The 17,252-nt window shown below is 45.9% G+C and overlaps 1 protein-coding gene and 1 long non-coding RNA gene across 5 annotated transcripts in view; one reads left to right on the top strand and one right to left on the bottom strand.

Annotated features, from left to right (window-relative positions):
- EFNA5 (ephrin A5) overlaps positions 1 to 17,252 on the top strand; it is a 289,259-nt gene that overhangs the window by 185,925 nt on the left and 86,082 nt on the right. The gene's annotated exons all lie outside the window — the stretch shown is intronic.
- Positions 6,909 to 15,359, bottom strand: LOC139184237 (uncharacterized). Its single transcript, XR_011567834.1, has 2 exons — positions 15,046 to 15,359; positions 6,909 to 9,887 (listed from the first exon to the last, which is right to left on the bottom strand). It is a non-coding gene; the product is annotated as an uncharacterized lncRNA (long non-coding RNA).

The following is a 17,252-nucleotide window of genomic DNA, read 5'->3' as shown; positions in this document are numbered from 1 at the left end:
TGCAGTAGTTATCCCTGAAAATGGCCAGAAATCCCATACTACCCATGAGTTATGCTACCTCTAAATATCAGCCTCTGATTGATAGCTTGTTAAAGTGAGTTTCAGAACCAAGGGAAACTCTCTTTAGAGTAGGTATTTGATTTAGGGGGTATTGATTTGCATAATTAAGCAAATAAAGTACTATATAATTAAAGATCTACAGACATTTACTCTTACCTGACTTAAAAAAAAAATCATATATTGCAGCCTGGATTAGCCACAAAAGAACCATCCTATAAAAAGGAACCAGTACAGCTGGAATTTAATCAAGAGAACCCAGTAGAGAACCTTTCACCTGGTGGCTTAGTTACTATTATCAGGTCCCCCCAAAAGTACGTACGATGTGCATCACCAAAAGACCCCCGAAAAACCAAGAAATGTAATCAACATAATTGCCAGAGGTTCTTTACAAATGCAATACAGAAACCTTTTGTTCTAGAGTAGCAGTTACTTCGCATAAAATCCTTTTTCGGCATGCCTTTTCTGCCTTTTCATAGGCAATTCTAGGTCTAGATTTACGTCTGTAAATGGACCAGAAAGAAATGGGTTCCCCCACACGTTACTCTATTGGTTTCTTTTTTACTTTGAAAGAGTGCAGATTATTTAATCTGTTTTAGAAGAAGCCCTAAGTTAGGTACAGTATACAGATAGCTCTTTAGTTCTCTTACTGTTCTGTTTAATATCTCCTTTGCATATGCTGACCTGTCCATTAAATTCCTCCTCCGATTCTTAACCAGTAACCTCCCCCTTTGAAACTGTATGACGCATTGTTTCCTTTTTTGCTTTGGCCACCAGGACGCTCAGCTGGGTTTTGTGTTCATCCGCCACACAGCAGCTCCTGTTCACTGTCCCATGCTCACTAGCAGTGCTTACTCATATCAGGACATGCTCAGGAAATAGACTCAATCAGCAGACGTATGGCTTGAAGTTTTTATGTTAAAGTGGACCTCCCATTCTCTCTATATTTGGCTTTTTTTGTTTGTTTTTAAGCTATCTAAGATCTAAGTAGTGTCATTACTTCTGGTTCTTCCTTGTGAACCCCATTAAATTATTTCACGGAGGAGTCTGGGTATGATAATAAATAGGAAAGGAATGTGCCCCGTTGTGGATGATGACAACACGGTTTGGTTGGTACTAGGTGTGTGTGGGTCTCTCTCTCAGAGAGAGGGAAAATACATGTTTTAAAGGCAGCTAAATGGACTGAGAATAAAGTATTTCTTTAAGGAGTTAGAAAACCCTGACACATAAAATTTTAGTTATTGGAGTTGGTGGAATGGTAGTGAAGTATTCCTCCCCAAATTCTACTCAGATATTCTCATTGAACTGGTCATTTTCATTGATTTTATAGTTGATTGAACCAGAGGGGAGAAACAGCAGAAATAGCAGGGTCTGTTTTGAAACTCCGAACAAGTCAGTTGATGGCTTTGTTTATCAGAACAACAGCCGCAGATCCCTGCTTCACGAGGGATACATGAAAATATAAACTTGGAAAGGTTTACGAATTTCTGTTCAAAGTATTATGTACTCTGCTTTGCTCTTGAGAGTGTAGTTCTTTTAAAACTCAAGCTGCCCTGATAACTTCCATCTCCTGTTATACCGATTTTCGAGCTTTACCATTTCATATGGGTGCCATGCTGTGAAAAACATGAGCACACTTTGGAATTCACCCTCGTAAAATACTTAGGCATTTGAAAAGGATCTGAGAAGTGTTGGTATCAATTAACAACATCCCATTGCCCCAGAGACAGTTCAGCCTGGGTATCTTGATTCCCTGGAGTAGTTTAATCTTCGGGATAACAATCCAAGGGTCTTTCTCACTTCAGGGTGGTACAGGTGGGATGTCCTCGGGAGGAATGTGTATCCAGGTTGGGGATATCCTAGAAAAATCTACCTTCTAATGTATGAGTCCTGGGCAAGGTAACAGTGCTAACAGAGTCCTCGAGCAGCCCTCAAAATTACACTGCCTTTTCAGGCTCGGTTCCCCTTTTAAGCAATGCAGCAGGTTAAAATAACTTCTGAGGCACTTTGAAAGTGCTGTACTACTGAAAGTCTTAAAATCCCTTGACAGTTTTCTCCCAGAAGCCTCAGCAAATGCTTTGACGTCATCAGGAGTGGCATTTGGTTTCTCTCGAGTTCCCTGGGAAGTTTGCATGAAGCGCCCTCCTTCCCCAAACCCTTGCCGTTAGCTGTGCTGAGTTTTCATCGGGACAGGACTGAACTTGGCAAGCCATCTGCCGTTTCACACTCGGCTACCTGAGGTCAGTGATACTGATAGCCAGGTGGGTGTGAATTGTGTGAAATGGTGAGCCACCTCGCAGGAGTGGGGCGGGGTGGCAGCGGGACCCGCTTGGAAAGAGAGTGTGTGTGCATTCACAATGCCAAATTAATTATTAGCACTCAGTACTGTATACCTTACAGGGAGGGGGAAAGAGAGATTGTTCACTGTGCCACTGCGACGCCTTTGCTCAACAGGGAACGCATTACAAATGCCACTGGTAGTAACTTGAGGCTGTGTCCTTGCACAGCTTGTGAGTAGTCAGGTCTCAGTCCAGTAAACGTCTTAGCCCAGAAGTTTCTCTAGAAAGGGGCAGCCCTAGTCGAGGCAGGACATAACTGCGAATTGCACGGTTGCTGTCTTAGCAGTGGGGCAGAGTTCTTCTAACAGGGAGTGATTTTGGTGGAAGTGAAGCGTATTGAGTGGTCGCGGCCTGTTCAGTTGTGAGTTCCTGCAGTTTGTCGCTTCACTTATAATGGCCCTGGGGAAGCACACGTCCCATCTGCATCATCTTTGGCTTCAGGGCTTCTCCCTGCTCCCTCCTGCTGGCACGTTAGCCAGCATCCATTGTAGAACAGTTGCTGGTTTTCCCTCTGCCTCTAGAATGAGTGACTCTTGGCTGAAACATGGTGGCCTGGTATCAGTAACTTTCATCCCCAAACAGAGGTAACAGATGGAAATGGTGTTCCTATAGTAGTCAGTATTTGGCCCCGGCAGGCCTCGCATCGCATGACAAAGCTGTGGATCTAGAGATGGGCTCTTCAGCCTCTTAAAGCCATCCCAGGGCAGTTTGGGTAGAGGATCGCAGTTGAGCCATCCCTCGTTGCTGTCTCAAAGATGCGTGGTTGCCTGCTGCCCCTCCTTGTATTGTGTTAATCATGCTTGGAGAAAACTCAACGAGGGTTTCTGATCCTCTGGGAAATTTTTACATTCAAAACTGGAATTCAGACTGTCTGATATCCTTGAGAACTCTATTCTGGCTGTTCTGTGCTGATGAATATTTTGTAAAGTAGAAGACAATCTGTAAAATATTATTGATTACATGGCAGACACGGAGAAGTGACAGAGACAGAGGTTCTTTGGCAGGGAATGTGGACTTTTGTGGCTTCTGCAACCAGGCAGACACCTCAGTGAGAAAATCAGGCGGATGTACAAACTCGGGGAGTAAGGACCTTGTGGAAAGGAACAGCTGCTCACCTGTTCTAGCAGAATATTTCTCTGGAAGAAGAATGTGGAACCAATGAGGCCAGATCTTCGAATTTTTCACCAGAAGGCAGAAATCTGTACTTGATATGAAATTTAATCCATATCTGGATTTCTAAACATTGGTTCAGATCAGTCTGAAACACTGGATTGGCCAACACTTACACATACGGCACTGAAATAGGTTCATAGTCTACCACCTTACAGTCTGGCTTCTGTGGTATTTATTTCTAAATCATGAAAGTGGTGCATTACATATGTTAAAGTCAAAGGAAAATATAATTATTAATAAATTAGAACACTGAGTCAAAACATGTTCTGGAGCTGGAAGAGGTGTTGTGGTATGATTGCCACCCTACATCAAATTATAGTTGGCTAAACTGTATCTCAAATGGTGAAGAATCGACCTGCAGTACAGGAGACCAGGGTTCAATCCCCTGGTCAGGAAGATCTTCTGGAGAAGGGAATAGCAATCCACTCCAGTATTCCTGCCTGGAGAATCCCATGGACAGAGGAGCCTGGGGGGTTGCAATCTGTGGGGTTGCAAAGAGATGGACATGACTGAGTGACTAACATTACTACTCCTAAGCTAATTGTGTTTTCACATTCATTGAGCTTTGAGAATTGGATCTATTTGTTGTTCAATTGCTCAGTCATATCTGACTCTTTGAGATCCCATGGACTGCAGCCCACCAGACCTCCCTGTCCTTCTCTATCTCTCGGAGTTTACTCAAAACTCATGGCAATTGAGTCGATGATGCCACCTAACCATCTCATCCTCTGTCGTCCCCTTCTCCTGCCCTCAATCTTTCCCAGCATCAGGGTCTTTTCCAATGAATCAGCTCTTCGCATCAGGTGGCCAAAGTATTGGAGTTTCAGCTTCAGCATCTGTCCTTCCAATGAATATTCAGGGTTGATTTCTTTTAGGATTGACTGGTTTGATCTTCTCACAGTCCAAGGGACTCTGGAGGGTCTTCTCCAACACCACAGTTTGAAAGCATCAGTTCTTTGGCACTCAGCCTTCTTTATGGTCCAACTCTCACATCCATGCATGACAACTGGAAAAACCATAGCTTTGACTGTGTGGACCTTTGTTGGCACTGTGATCTCTCTGCTTTTTAATATGCTGTCTAGGTTTGTCATAACTTTCCTTCCAAGGAGCAAGCGTCTTTTAATTTCATCGCTGCAGTCACTGTCCCCAGTGATTTTGGAGCCTAAGAAAATAAAGCCTGTCACTGTTTCATTTTTTTTTTACATCTATTTGCCACTAAGTGGTGGAACCAGATGCCATGAATCCGGGTTTTTGAATGTTGAGTCTTAAGCCAGCTTTTTCACTCTCCTCCCTCACCTTCATCAAGAGCCTCTTTAGTCCCTCTTGCCTTGCTGCCATTGGGTCTATCGTAGCCACAATTCTGACCTGGCGCACAGTTCTAGCAGCCTCTTCAGTGAGCTGTAGCCTACGTTAACACAAGACCTATCCCTAGTAGAAATCTAGAGAAAACGGCCTGTTTGTCATCGGTGAAGACACAGCTCTTCTCAGCGTACGTATACAAAGCACAGTCAGGGGAACCGTGACGAGCTGGCTGCTCTCATTTGGCGGAATTTAAGAAGAATAAATTTTTTTTTTTTTTTTCTACAAACTTTCACAAGAAGAATAAAAGCAAAGATGAGTAAAAGAAAGACTTGCAGGACTCACACGGCACTGACTGCAGCAGAGCCAGATTTCGAAACTCAAGGCCTGGAATGCAGAGCTGGGGAAAGAGTGGCTTCCTCAGGCCAAGAGTTGACTCCTATGGAGCGGAAGTTCCAGAAAGTGGAGTTTCAAAGTGTTGGCTGTACAAAGGCTACAACTTCAGACACAGTGTATCTCTGAGCTGATCTCCAATCAAAACCATATCTTGGAAGAGGGCAGGGCTGTTTGCAGATAAACAGCGGGTGGGGTCCCTGGGATGAGTGGGAGCAGTCCCCCAGAAGGCATGGCATAGGTGAATGAAGAGTTCAAGCAGGTGCCGGGGGCGGTGGGGAAACCCGCGTTTACGGTGTTGAGACTCCTGTAGGGCTAAGAATATCAAAGGTTGATTCGAATACCCTCCAGCCTTTTCATCAGCTCGACATTTGCCTCCCCTGGCCCTCCCAGCTTTATTTCAGCCGAGAGTGTGATCAGATGACAGAGGCTCGGATTACTGATTGCTATCTGTTTGCCATTCCAGCCCCTTTACCTCCCACAGGAGTTGTACCTTTTTTTGGTGCAAAATAAGCTGCCTGGGCTGGCCCGGTGTGCGTCCTGTGCCACAGATGCCTCTAATTAACTTGATTGCGAGAGGTTCCTGGGGTCCTGTTGCACAGGCTGACAAGTCCCCCTGTCCTGGGAGGGACCGTACTGCCATCTGATGCGTGCTTCTGGCTAATGTCTTTTGAGCAGCGCTTACTGAGGAGTCAAGTCTTTGAGTGCTCACGCTTTTAATATGAAAGCTGTGGAGTGATGGTTGCTCATGAGCAAAAGGTATATTCTTTAGGGTCTGAGATAAAAAAAAATCTCAAGGGGCCTTGACTAACTTCTTTAGTGTGTTAGCCTCCAAAATGTTACAATTTTTCTCATTACTGGTACTGCCAACATCATTGTGTGTCGTAGGTAAAAGAAACCTGGTCTCAGCTCATTGCAAGCATAGACCCTTACATGACTCTGTTGTGCAATCAGCGATAAAACAAGTGTTGGGAAGGACTGGTTTGACTAGTTCTGAGATCTGCAAGATAGCCAGTTGTGAAACCAGCCTCAAGCACTGTGAAGATTAGTGTTGTTTTTTCATTCCCTCAACCTCTGTATTTATTCTCACTCTTTTCTGGTGTAATAAATTATTCAGGTGCATTTTATATTTCGTATGTGTAGTTTTGTGCATGTGTGTTCTATGAAGAGCTATAGCTTTTTCTACAGTTTCCAGGATTTTGTGTATCAGTTCAGACTTAGGGCTATTTATTCTGACTTTCTGCAAGAATATCTTACAACAGTTATTTCTGAAATATTCTGACACTGACATCACTTACTAAATGTTGAAATGATAGAGACATCTTCAACTATGTATAGGAACGACTGCATATGTAATATTAATGACTTCATTATTCCTTATAAATGTAATGCCAGGCTGTGAAGGGAGATCGTGAATTCTTTGGGTTTTTTTTTTAATTGGCAGATAATTGCTTTACAATGTTGTGTTGGTTTCTGCCATACAAAGTACACGTGTGTAGGTCCTCGGTTACCATTTACACCCCAACTGATCATCAAATACATCCCTTTGGCATCTTTTGGTATAACGTGCACTTTGGGGTATTACTGTTATTGAACTTGAGTCTGTTCCCCCAACGTGCAGTAAAGCCAATCTGTATTGACACGAGCTTGTGGTGACAGAAAATACAGCATTTTATTGCAGAGCACCAAGAAGACCAGGCAACCGGCATCTAAAAGACAGGCTTCCCAAGTGGAGTTACTGGTAAAGAGCCAGTGCAGGGGACGTAAAAGATGGAGGTTTGATCCCTGGGTCGGGAAGATCCCCTGGAGGAGGCATGGCAACCCACTTCGGTATTCTTGCCTGGAGAATGCCATGGACAGAGGAGCCTGGCGGGCTACAGTCCATGGGCTTATATAGAGTCAGCCATGATGGAAGCGACTTAGCACACGTTTAAAAGATGCGAACTCCCCAGTGACTTTCAGGCGAGAATCTTTGAAGGCAACATTAGGGGTCTGGGTGGCAGGGTCAGTGATCAGCTACTGGCATGAACATTTTTCTGAGCGGTTGGTGGTGAGATAACACGGTGATGTTTCAGGAATCTCAGGCCTTGGCCTTCTGGCTCTAACCAGTCTGGGGTCTGTGTGCTTGCGGTCAGCAGGTAATGGGAGGTGCTGGTGTGGGAGCGTCTTGGTGTCTCAAACAACTCAGAGATACTGTGTCAGATTGTTATATGCGTCCCCTCAGCAGGAACTAGCAGCCCTACGATTCTGTTGTGCTAATCATTAACAGCTTGAGTCTGCTCTTTAGAACTCAGGGAAGGCCGAGCAAGAAGCAGGGGACATTGAGGGGCTTGTATCCACGAGGGCCCCGCAGGGTCCTGCTTGGTTTCATTGCCCACTTTTCTTTGATACTTGTCAATCCCCAGAGGACCAGGGGCAGGACAAGAAAGGGGATGAAGTTTTGGGTGGAGAAGTTCATCATAAACTCGGCAGAGGACCTTGACTTTAGGGGGACTGGCGTTCATCACCACAGTTCATGGTTTAGCACCACTAAGCGGCCTGGCCTTCTCCATGACCTGCCAGTGGACTCACCTGAGTCCGTCAGAGGAGTTTAGTATCAGACGTCCAAGCTGCATTATTTAATTGGAGGATTGCTATTTCTATCCTCACCTGACCAGCGTGACTTTGCAGACCACGTACTCCAAAATGAAGGATAAAGGGAAGATGGTGACGTGGTCCTTATCAAGCCCAGAGAATACAGAATGCAGTTGGGACCGTGCACCAGATTTAGAAAAGATCATCTCTATAAACAGATGCTTCCTGTGTGTTCTCAGCTCTGTTGGGTTTCAAAAAGGGAAGGGTTCTGTGGGCTGTGAAGGTGGTGAGAGATTTATAGAGGAGCTCAACCACTGCAAAAGCCCAGGAGAAGGGTGAGGGAATTGAAGGCAAAGGAAGAATGAGCCGGGGCCCATGGTGGGGGCTCAGTTGGCAGGCGAGAAGACCAGGTTGGCAGAGGGTCCTGGGAAGCTGGAAAGGTTCTACGCTGCCAAAGCAGGGCGGACGTGAAGGGACAAATGTGGGTCAGAGTTGCGCTTGTAGACCAGGGAGGCTTCCGGCTTCTTCACCGGGGATGGCCTGATAAATGGGCAAGGAGGATGGAAAGGAATGAATCAGCGAGGAGGTGATGATGCTGACCCTCGCAGGTGACTGTAAGAGTCGCCCATGAGAGCTCTGAGCAGGACCGTGGCGAAAAAAGTCATCAGAATCTAACAGAAGAGCTTGTGTAGAAGAGACCAGAAAGAAAAGAGCTTTCTCCCAATTTCATTCCGTCATTCTTGTGTCTGTGTCTATCAGCAAGTAGGGAATAGAGGAGTGAAATTTCAAAATGCTCACGTTATTCATGGCTAGTAATGTGACGCTTTGATGAATGAAAGGGGATAAGGACTTATGGATTATTGAAGGAATGCTCACTTTGAAGGTTGTCATGGAATTTAGAGACATATTTTAAACTTCCATATATACATCATTAGGAGAAAGCGTTGGCCACTGATCGACTCTATCAGCTTCCCTGTTTAGTCCTTCAATTTTAATAAGTAAGACCGAGACAGGCATTAATGGTCGATCTGCTCTTACACCCCGCTCTCTGGCGCAGTCTGTGTGCTGACATGCATATGGTGATTGGAGAGTAGTCATTTCCAGGGATGTAGTTCATCATCCTTAGAAACCATCCCGTGATGTCTGGGTCTCATTGCTTTTGGTCCACCTTGCAGGCTTACAGGAGCATCTCTGGCTCTTCAGATAAGCCTTGTTCAGGACTGGATGGCAGCCCCAGCAGCCACAAGTTACTGGTCCCAGGACCCCGACTGGGGCCAATTTTCAGGAGCAAAAGCAGACGGCCAGAGGGCACCTGTGTTGGCACCGACCGGGTTACCCTTCCGGGGGAGTGGGGAGAGGCTTCTCCAGCTGTGGGTGTGCTTCAGAGTTTTCGAGCCCCTCCTAATGAATTTGAGACTGAGAATCTCATTCTTCTGGAACTATCACTTGAGAATCAGAGTAATTATTTCCTATTGCCCTTTGTGGAATACAGTTATAATTGCATTACTGTTAACGGTGTTCGCATTCACACTTAATTGTTAATGTCCTCCTAAAATTGGAGGAAATCATCACCCCTTCATATTTCATTGCCAGAAAAGAGTTGTTAAACTCAACGAGGACCATCGGAAGCTTCCAAATGGAGAACAGAGAAAAGATGCTGGAGTTTAGGGGCAGAGTGTGTGGGATGACGGCCCTTTCTGGTGTGTGTGTGTTCGTTTCCTTTCAAGGTACTATAGGTTGCTGCATCTTGAGGTGAAGCCACAATGTGCAGACAGACGATCGCTGGAGAGGAATAGGGATTCCCGCGAGGCGTGGAAATGGCTCTGGGGTTCATAGTAGGGAAAGGGCAGAAACGTTCGTTCAGGGCTGACATCCTGCTTGAATGTTGAAAGACACATTAGCTAGAAAAGAAGACGCCAGTGTGGCAAGGTCAGCCGGGCGGCGGCGGGCTGCAGGCCTTGCCTCTCGGATGATAGCAAGCTTCTTCCTTACATACACTGCACCGCCTGTTCACCACCCAGCGACTCCTCGGCTTCGCCCTGCAGCAGGAAACTGAAATATTTTGAGTAGTCTTTATTCAGGCTTGCAAGAAAAGAAAGAGAGAGAGGAAATACCAGAAGTTTATCAACCTTTGAGTCTGTTGGGGGGAATATTGTCTGGGGCATAGATCCTCAAATGCCCCACAGGGTCTGCACCAAAGATGTTCATTTGAACGTCGGGTGGGCGTCTCTGTGACACCCCTCCTAGGAGCTTTCTTAAGGGCCAGAAAGAGGAGTGACGGGCTCCGTGGATGTCCCACTTGGGCATTCATTCACGCAGGACCTGACCCTTGATTGAATGTTATATTGCTGCTTTCAGGCAGCTTTTAGTCGTGTTTGAACAAGGGTTCCCACATTTTCATTTTGCACTGGTCCCTGCAAATGACATGTTGGTTCTCCTAAGCACTCCCTGGTGGTTGGGGCAGACTGCGGTTTAAATTTCACCAAGCATGCTAGAAGCCAGGTTCTCCTCAACCACCCATGAGTAATTCAATTCTGCACTCTTTATCAACACCCAAACTGGTTTGACAACATTGCAGGCTCGTTCCTTTTTAAAAAATGTCATTAAGTCAAGCAGCTGTATTTCCTTGATGTTTACAGGATGCCAAATAACCTGTTTGACCTTTATTTTTTCTCTCTCTCTCTACTTTTCAAATGGAGTTTCTACATCCAATGTAGGCTGTGTATTTGTGCTGAAATGAAGTAACTAATGAGCTTAGTTTCATAAATTTATTGTCTATTTCAACCAAAAAAGTTGTTAAAGCTGGTGAACTATCAAAAATGGTGAGGTTTTAACACCCACATACCCTGGGGCACATTCCTGAATTTCTAAGGGTGTGATTGTTTAGACCTGGAAGCTTTCAAAGGCGCCTTCTAAGGAAGATCGCTTGGCACTGGGTCAGTGCAGAATGGACGTTTAATGGTTCCTACTTCCAGGGTTTGGTTTCTTATCAAGTTCTGTACTGACAAGTGAGGAACAGCTTCATTCATTGTATTTTGCTCTGTGACTCATTAGCTTTATTTCTCATAAACACGCTTCCCTCCCAACTACAATCTAAAAAGTTCTGTCATTAAAAGCAATTTTGTTTTTCCTGCCCAAGGGAGACTATTTTCAACAAAATATGTGCATTTTGACAATGTGAGTCTTGCCCATTTAAAGCTGTAAGTATAATTTCCTTTTTATTGGGTGATAAAACTTTCTTTCTGACAAAACAGAGAACAGCCAAGATTGCTTCCCTTTTTGAAAAAAATTGTGACTTGGCATACACGTTTTAAAGCACATTTTACATAACTCTGCTCTTAAAAAGGAAAGTTATATGGCTTTGTGTGTTATCAGTTCTACAAGGATGTCAGTGGTTGTGAGCATCAAATGAAGCATAAATAGGTCATGAAAAGAGAACAAAATGCTGTGTCGCATTGGAAAATTGAGATTTTTCAAGTCCTCATTCCTCTAATATAACATGATTCTGAATTGACTGTAAAAAAAAAAAAAAGAAGAACCCTGAAGCTTGGTTTTGATGTCAGCATGTATGCATACATACTTTCGTTACCTTTCCTGACTATTTGTGATCTGCTGTGCAAAGGAACAGACCTTGGCCGTGGGTCACTGCTCTCTTTCCTGGGAAAGTCAGCATGGCGGCGTTTCTGAGCCCTGCCTCTGGGTGTGTTGCCTCCTTAGCGCTCTGAGCTGGCCTCCCTGCTGAAGTTCACTCTGATTTAACTTCTGGGTCAGTAAAGCCAAAAGGTGAAGCTGCCTTACGGACAGGCTAGGAGACACGGTTTCTACAAGTTTGATCACCTAAGTGCCACTTTCAAAATTTTTGCTATGTGCATGTCACCTGTGTCAGAGTTCAGTAAGTATATTTTTTAAAAGATCGTAATATTTTTCATGGAAGTATTTTTATCCTTTTCGTATTTTTATTTTTTATTCGTTTATTTACTTTTACCCTTTTTGTATTTTTATTAATATCCCTAGTAATTTTTCATGGAAACTTCATCAGTTCAATTCAGTTCAGTCGCTCGGTTGTGTCTGACTCTTTGCGGCTCCGTGAACCGCAGCACGCCAGGTGATGGGTATCCATCACCACTCCCGGAGCTCACTCAGACTCACGTCCATTGAGTCCGTGATGCCATCCAACCATCTCATCCTGTCTTCCCCTTCTCCTCCCACCTTCAATCTTTCCCAGCATCAGGGTCTTTTCCAATGAGGACCCCATCAGGGTCTTTTCCAATGAGTCAGACTCTTTTCCAATGAGTCAGCTCTTTGCATCAGGTGGCCAAAGCACTGGAGTTTCAGCTTCAGCATCTGTCCTTCCAATGAACATTCAGAATTGATTTCCTTTAGGATGGACTGGTTGGATCTCCTTGCAGTCCAAAGGACTCTCAAGCGTCTTCTCCAACACCACAGTTCAAAAGCATCAATTCTTCGGTGCTCAGCTTTCTTTATAGTCCAACTCTCACATCCATACATAACCACTGGAAAAACCATAGCCTTGACTAGACGGACCTTTGTTGGCAAAGTAATGCCTCTGCTTTTTAATATGCTGTCTAGGTTGGTCATAACGTTTCTTCCAAGGAAACTTCATATCCTTCTACTAAATATCCATTTGCCCTGAATAATGACTTGCCACAAGTAAGCAAATAAGGCCGTGTTCTTGAAACCCGCTGTTAAAAGTAGAGATTAGCTGGCGTTAGGAAGGTGGTAGACCTCCGAACATCACACTGAGATTTTCCCCTTGACTCCTTGAAAGAGGGTTCATTGAGGACTAGTTTTCCCATCCTGTGATTCATTGTTTGTTAATGTGGAACCTGCATGTCACCTGTGGGTCTTAGGATACTGCTAGGGGTCTGGATCACTTGCTCTGAAAATACTGCCTTCGGCGCTGAGATCTGAGAGACGCTAACGGGGCCCCTCGCTTGTCCCGTTGTCTGCGATTCCACCACCGTTAACAACCGTTCCTTTAGATTTGCGTTTCGATTTTGTTCAGTAATTACCAATTTAAATGTAAATTACTCTGTAATCTCTTAGTAGTCTTCTGAAGATTGGTTTTCCTCATTGAGACGAAGGTTCCGCTGAAGAGGGACACCAGCTAGAGATGCTGGCTGGGAAAGAATGAGAGACGCACTTAGGCCAACAGACGCTCTTTGCAGTGAACTTCGGGGGGAGTTTCCTCTTGGGTGTCTCCATCTCTTTGCCTCCCCCGATGGCCCCCCAGATGGTGGAGACTCTGCGCGTCTGGCTTACAGAGCTCCGCACGCTGACTTACCCCACAGCCAGCGTGAGCTCGTCTCTGCCCCTCTAGTCCACACCAGGCGAGCGGTATATCAGCCGGAGATCTGCCTGCAGTGACCAAGAGAAGGTAGGAGAAACGAGTGTCCCAAGCAAGTTTCTCTAGGCTGATTGCGCAAGGGTGTTCCGCTCACAGCACAGCATTCCATTCACCGAGGTTTGGCCCTGTGTCATCAGCCGTGTTTCCGTGCGTCCAGATCATTGAACCAGGCAGACACTAAGGTGTGGGAGAAGGGAAGGGAGTTGGGGACGGAGAAACCGTTTTGGGTGTTTCAGCTCTGGTGCCAGCTCCGCCTGAGTCACCTTTCTCCAAGCCTAGCTGACTGGCTGGAGTACGCGGATGGGGAGGATGAAGTATTACCTCTGCAAAGCGTAGCAGTGACTCAGCATTTAATACCTGCACCTTTGACACAGACTCTGGCTTAACACAATTTATGAGCTGTCCACCATCTCTAAATCCACCGTGGGGCTTTGGGATCATGGCAAAGCGCTAACAGTGCAGGGACAGATTGTTTTAGCAAAAGGGTGCAGGTCTGAATAACTCGGGCGTCGTCTTTGGGATCATGGCATCATGAAGCTTGCTTGGGGATCAGAAACACCTGAGATCGCATCCCAGCCCTGCTCTTAGAAAGCGGGGTGATTGGAAGCGAAGGGGTCAGCCTCCTAGCACCCCAGATGTTCTCATGTGAGCTGGTGATGATGAGGCCAGGAGCCTTCCTTGCTGGGTGTGCTGGGGCAGGCAGGGAGGTGTGGGGCAAGCGACACCAGGAGTCGTGCAGATGGCTTTGTTCCCCGTTGCCTTGGTTTCCAGCGAGGATCGCAGGCCCCTTCTTGCTTTGATTGTGCATATCTCCAGGAATGCAACCCCCCATATATTTTTGGTTTTTTTCCAATGTACTAAGACATGATGACAATATATTTAAGGCGAGGGAACATTTCTGCAAGCCTGGAGTCGGGGAGAAGAGTCACCGTTAGTGTTCACTGCGCGTCTTCTGCTGCTCTGGTGGGTCTGCTTTGGAATGAAGCCCCTGGTACTTACTTAGCGACCTGTTTATTTGGTTTTTAGTTGTGCGGGACTCGAGTCCTTGCACGCTGACTGCAGTGACATTCATGAACATCGCTGTCACACTGGCATCACGTGGCATCCTTGGAGGAAGGCAGTAGACCCTTAACGCTCTGCCCCATAAGAGCAGCCTCGTTTTTAGGAGTCACCTGGCCATGTAAGCTTCCCTGGTGGCCCAGAGGGAAAAGCGTCTGCCTGCAAGGCGGGAGACCTGAGTTCGATCCCTGGGTCAGGAAGGTCGCCCGGAGAAGGAAATGGCAGCCCAGTCTGGTACTCTTGCCTGGAAAACCCCATGGATGAAGGAGCCTGGTGGGCTGAAGGCCATGGGGTTGCAAAGAGTCGGACACGACTGAGTGACTTCACTTTCACTGCCAGGTTACTTCCTCTAGTGGCCCACATAACCCGTGATAGAACAAGATCTAGGAAACAGAGAGCTGCTCGTTGGGTTGTCATCTTAGCTAACTGTCAAGCAGAGGCTTACGTATTGATGCTCCCTCTCTCCAAGTACAGAAGAAAAGATGGCCTTGGGAGGGACTTGGAAAGAAGTGAAGGTGAAGTCTGGGATAAGCCATAATTTAAAAATAAAGAGCTTTTCTGTCGCTGCTGGTAATCATTGGCCTCAGGAAAAGCAGTGGTTCAGAAACTTCCCTTGAATTGTTTTTCTTTAAAAAAAAAAAATCTCACAGAGAATGGAAAGTTTGGGTCACAGGTGTAAACCCTTAGGCCCTGCTTCCTCAGTGAGCTGAGTGCTGGTCTCAAGGACAAAAAAGAGAAAGAGGAAAAAAAAAAAAAGAAGCTTTGCATTAAAAACAGACTTACCTCTCCAGGCGGAGGGACGGCTGTGAACAGAGTCTCTGGCAGGACCTGGCGTCAGGAGGGAGAGATGCAAACAGTAGCCGTGGACCTGAGCTGTTTATTTCCCCTCCCCTCTGTCCTGGCGTGATGAATTCGCTCCTGGCTTTGCTTTTGCTTCCGAGTTCTTCTGTGTGATAAGTGAAGGTTCACTACTTGGGGACTGGTAGTTAATTTGAGCCCATGGGCAACGCCCCTCTTGCCTGGGATTCTATTTGTAACGTTTTACTCTGTGGGTTTAACTAAACTGTCAGGATGGTACAGGGCTGAGTTATTAGAGTTCCTGGTAGAAAGCTCGGGCGGAAATGAAAGCGTTCACCACCCCCGAGAAAGGACTTGTGGCAGGGGAGGGGATGTCTGGGCCTGGAATCCTCCGTGATGCTTTGTTTCTCTGGAAAATGATGTGCGGAGCTTCTGCTCTTGTCCCCCGAGGACAGACAGACGGCAGACTTCGTAGCAGCGAGCATGCTCAGTTGTGTCTGACTGTCTGTGACCCCGTGAACTGTAACCCACCAGGCTTCTCTGACCCTGGTATTTCCTGGGCAGGAATACTGGAGTGGGTTGCCACCTGCTTCACCAAGGGATCTTCTCGACTCAGGGGTTGAACCTGTGTCTCCTGTATTGGCAGGCAGATTCTCTACCACGGAACCACCTGGGGAGCCCTTGGAAGCAGCATCACCACCATATTTTGCCCCCCCCCCCCCCCTTTGCTAGAGCACAGCCTTGCTCGAATCTGTCCTGGGCAGGGGAGACTCAGACATCATCATCTGATCAGAAGGCCTCCTGGTCCCTGAGTTGTGACAAGGGTGAAGAAGGCTTACAGATAGGCTGAGACATGAGGCCCTGGAGGACAGCAGAGTGGACCGAATTCCTTCTTGGCTCTACAAACTGCTGATGTGCTAGTCCCGAGGCTGGATGAAAGCCAGCCAGCCTCTGCTGTTAGGCGTGAGGGCAAGTTTGGTGCCTGACTTATTTCCCTGCCTGCTATTTTAGCCTCATAAAGTAACTATTGTCCCCTTTCTGTACTCATTGCTTCTGGTCAGTGATAGAGTATTCAGTTCAGTTAAGTCTCTCAGTTGTGTCTGACTCTTTGCGACCCCATGGACTGCAGCACGCCAGGCCTCCCCTAACCCTAACCAACTCTGGGAGTTTACTCAAACTCATGTCCATTGAGTCAGTGATGCCATCCAACCATTCCATCCTATGCCATCCCCTTATTCTCCCGCCTTCAATCTTTCCCAGCATCAGGGTCTTTTCCAATGAGTCAGCTCTTTGTATCAGGTGGCCGAAGTTTCAGCTTCAACATCAGTCCTTCCAATGAACACCCAGGCCTGATCTCCTTTAGGATGGACTGGTTGGATCTCCTTGCAGTCCAAGGGACTCTCAAGGGTCTTCTCCAACACCGCAGTTCAAAAGCATCAGTTCTTCTGTGCTCAGCTTTTTTCTATCCAATGCCCACATCCGTACATGACCACTGGAAAAACCATGGCTTTGACTAGATGGACCTTTGTTGGCAAAGTAATGTCTCTGCTTTTTACAGAGATTGAATATTACAACTCCCTAAAAATGCTCCTAAGTTTTGAAAGTGTTTTCTTAATGCTTTCAACCACTTCTCTTACTGCTATCACATGGAGTAAACTTGAGTCTAATGTGAGGGGGCTGACTGGGATGCTCCCACAATCAGGTGCATAGATACAGCAGGGGAGGTGTGACCTGACACCCTTGACGTCCACGTTAGTGACTTCAGATCTTTCCCACCAGGAAGCCGTGTGGGTAGATGTTAGGGAAGGAAGGCATGTGGAAGCATATGAGTGATTAGTGGAAAGCTCAAGCCTAAAAAAATTGTTACTGGGTTACAAGAAAATTCTTAGTAATTTCTTAGAAAATTTCTTAGAAAATTCTTAGAAATGTCTTAGCTGGGGACAACAGAGTGTCCCCAAATTACTTCAAGCAATAGGTTTATTTATTTTTTGTATCCTGAGTCTATCACTTTATTGATGATCAGTGTTCTTGTAAGCCCCCCTAATAGATTTTAATTTGTTGTTTTCTAAAATGTTTAGGTCAGTTGTTTTTGCTAAATACCACAGTTTCTCTCACTGAATCTCAGTACTTTATAAATTGTATACACGCCCACACACACATGTGTATGTATGTTACAGATGTGTGTTGGAGGA

This window comes from Bos indicus, chromosome 7 (assembly GCF_029378745.1).
Source record: "Bos indicus isolate NIAB-ARS_2022 breed Sahiwal x Tharparkar chromosome 7, NIAB-ARS_B.indTharparkar_mat_pri_1.0, whole genome shotgun sequence".
Lineage (NCBI taxonomy): Eukaryota > Metazoa > Chordata > Mammalia > Artiodactyla > Bovidae > Bos > Bos indicus.
The sequence above is the reverse complement of the archived record's forward strand: the minus strand, read 5'-3'. Positions and strand labels throughout refer to the sequence as shown.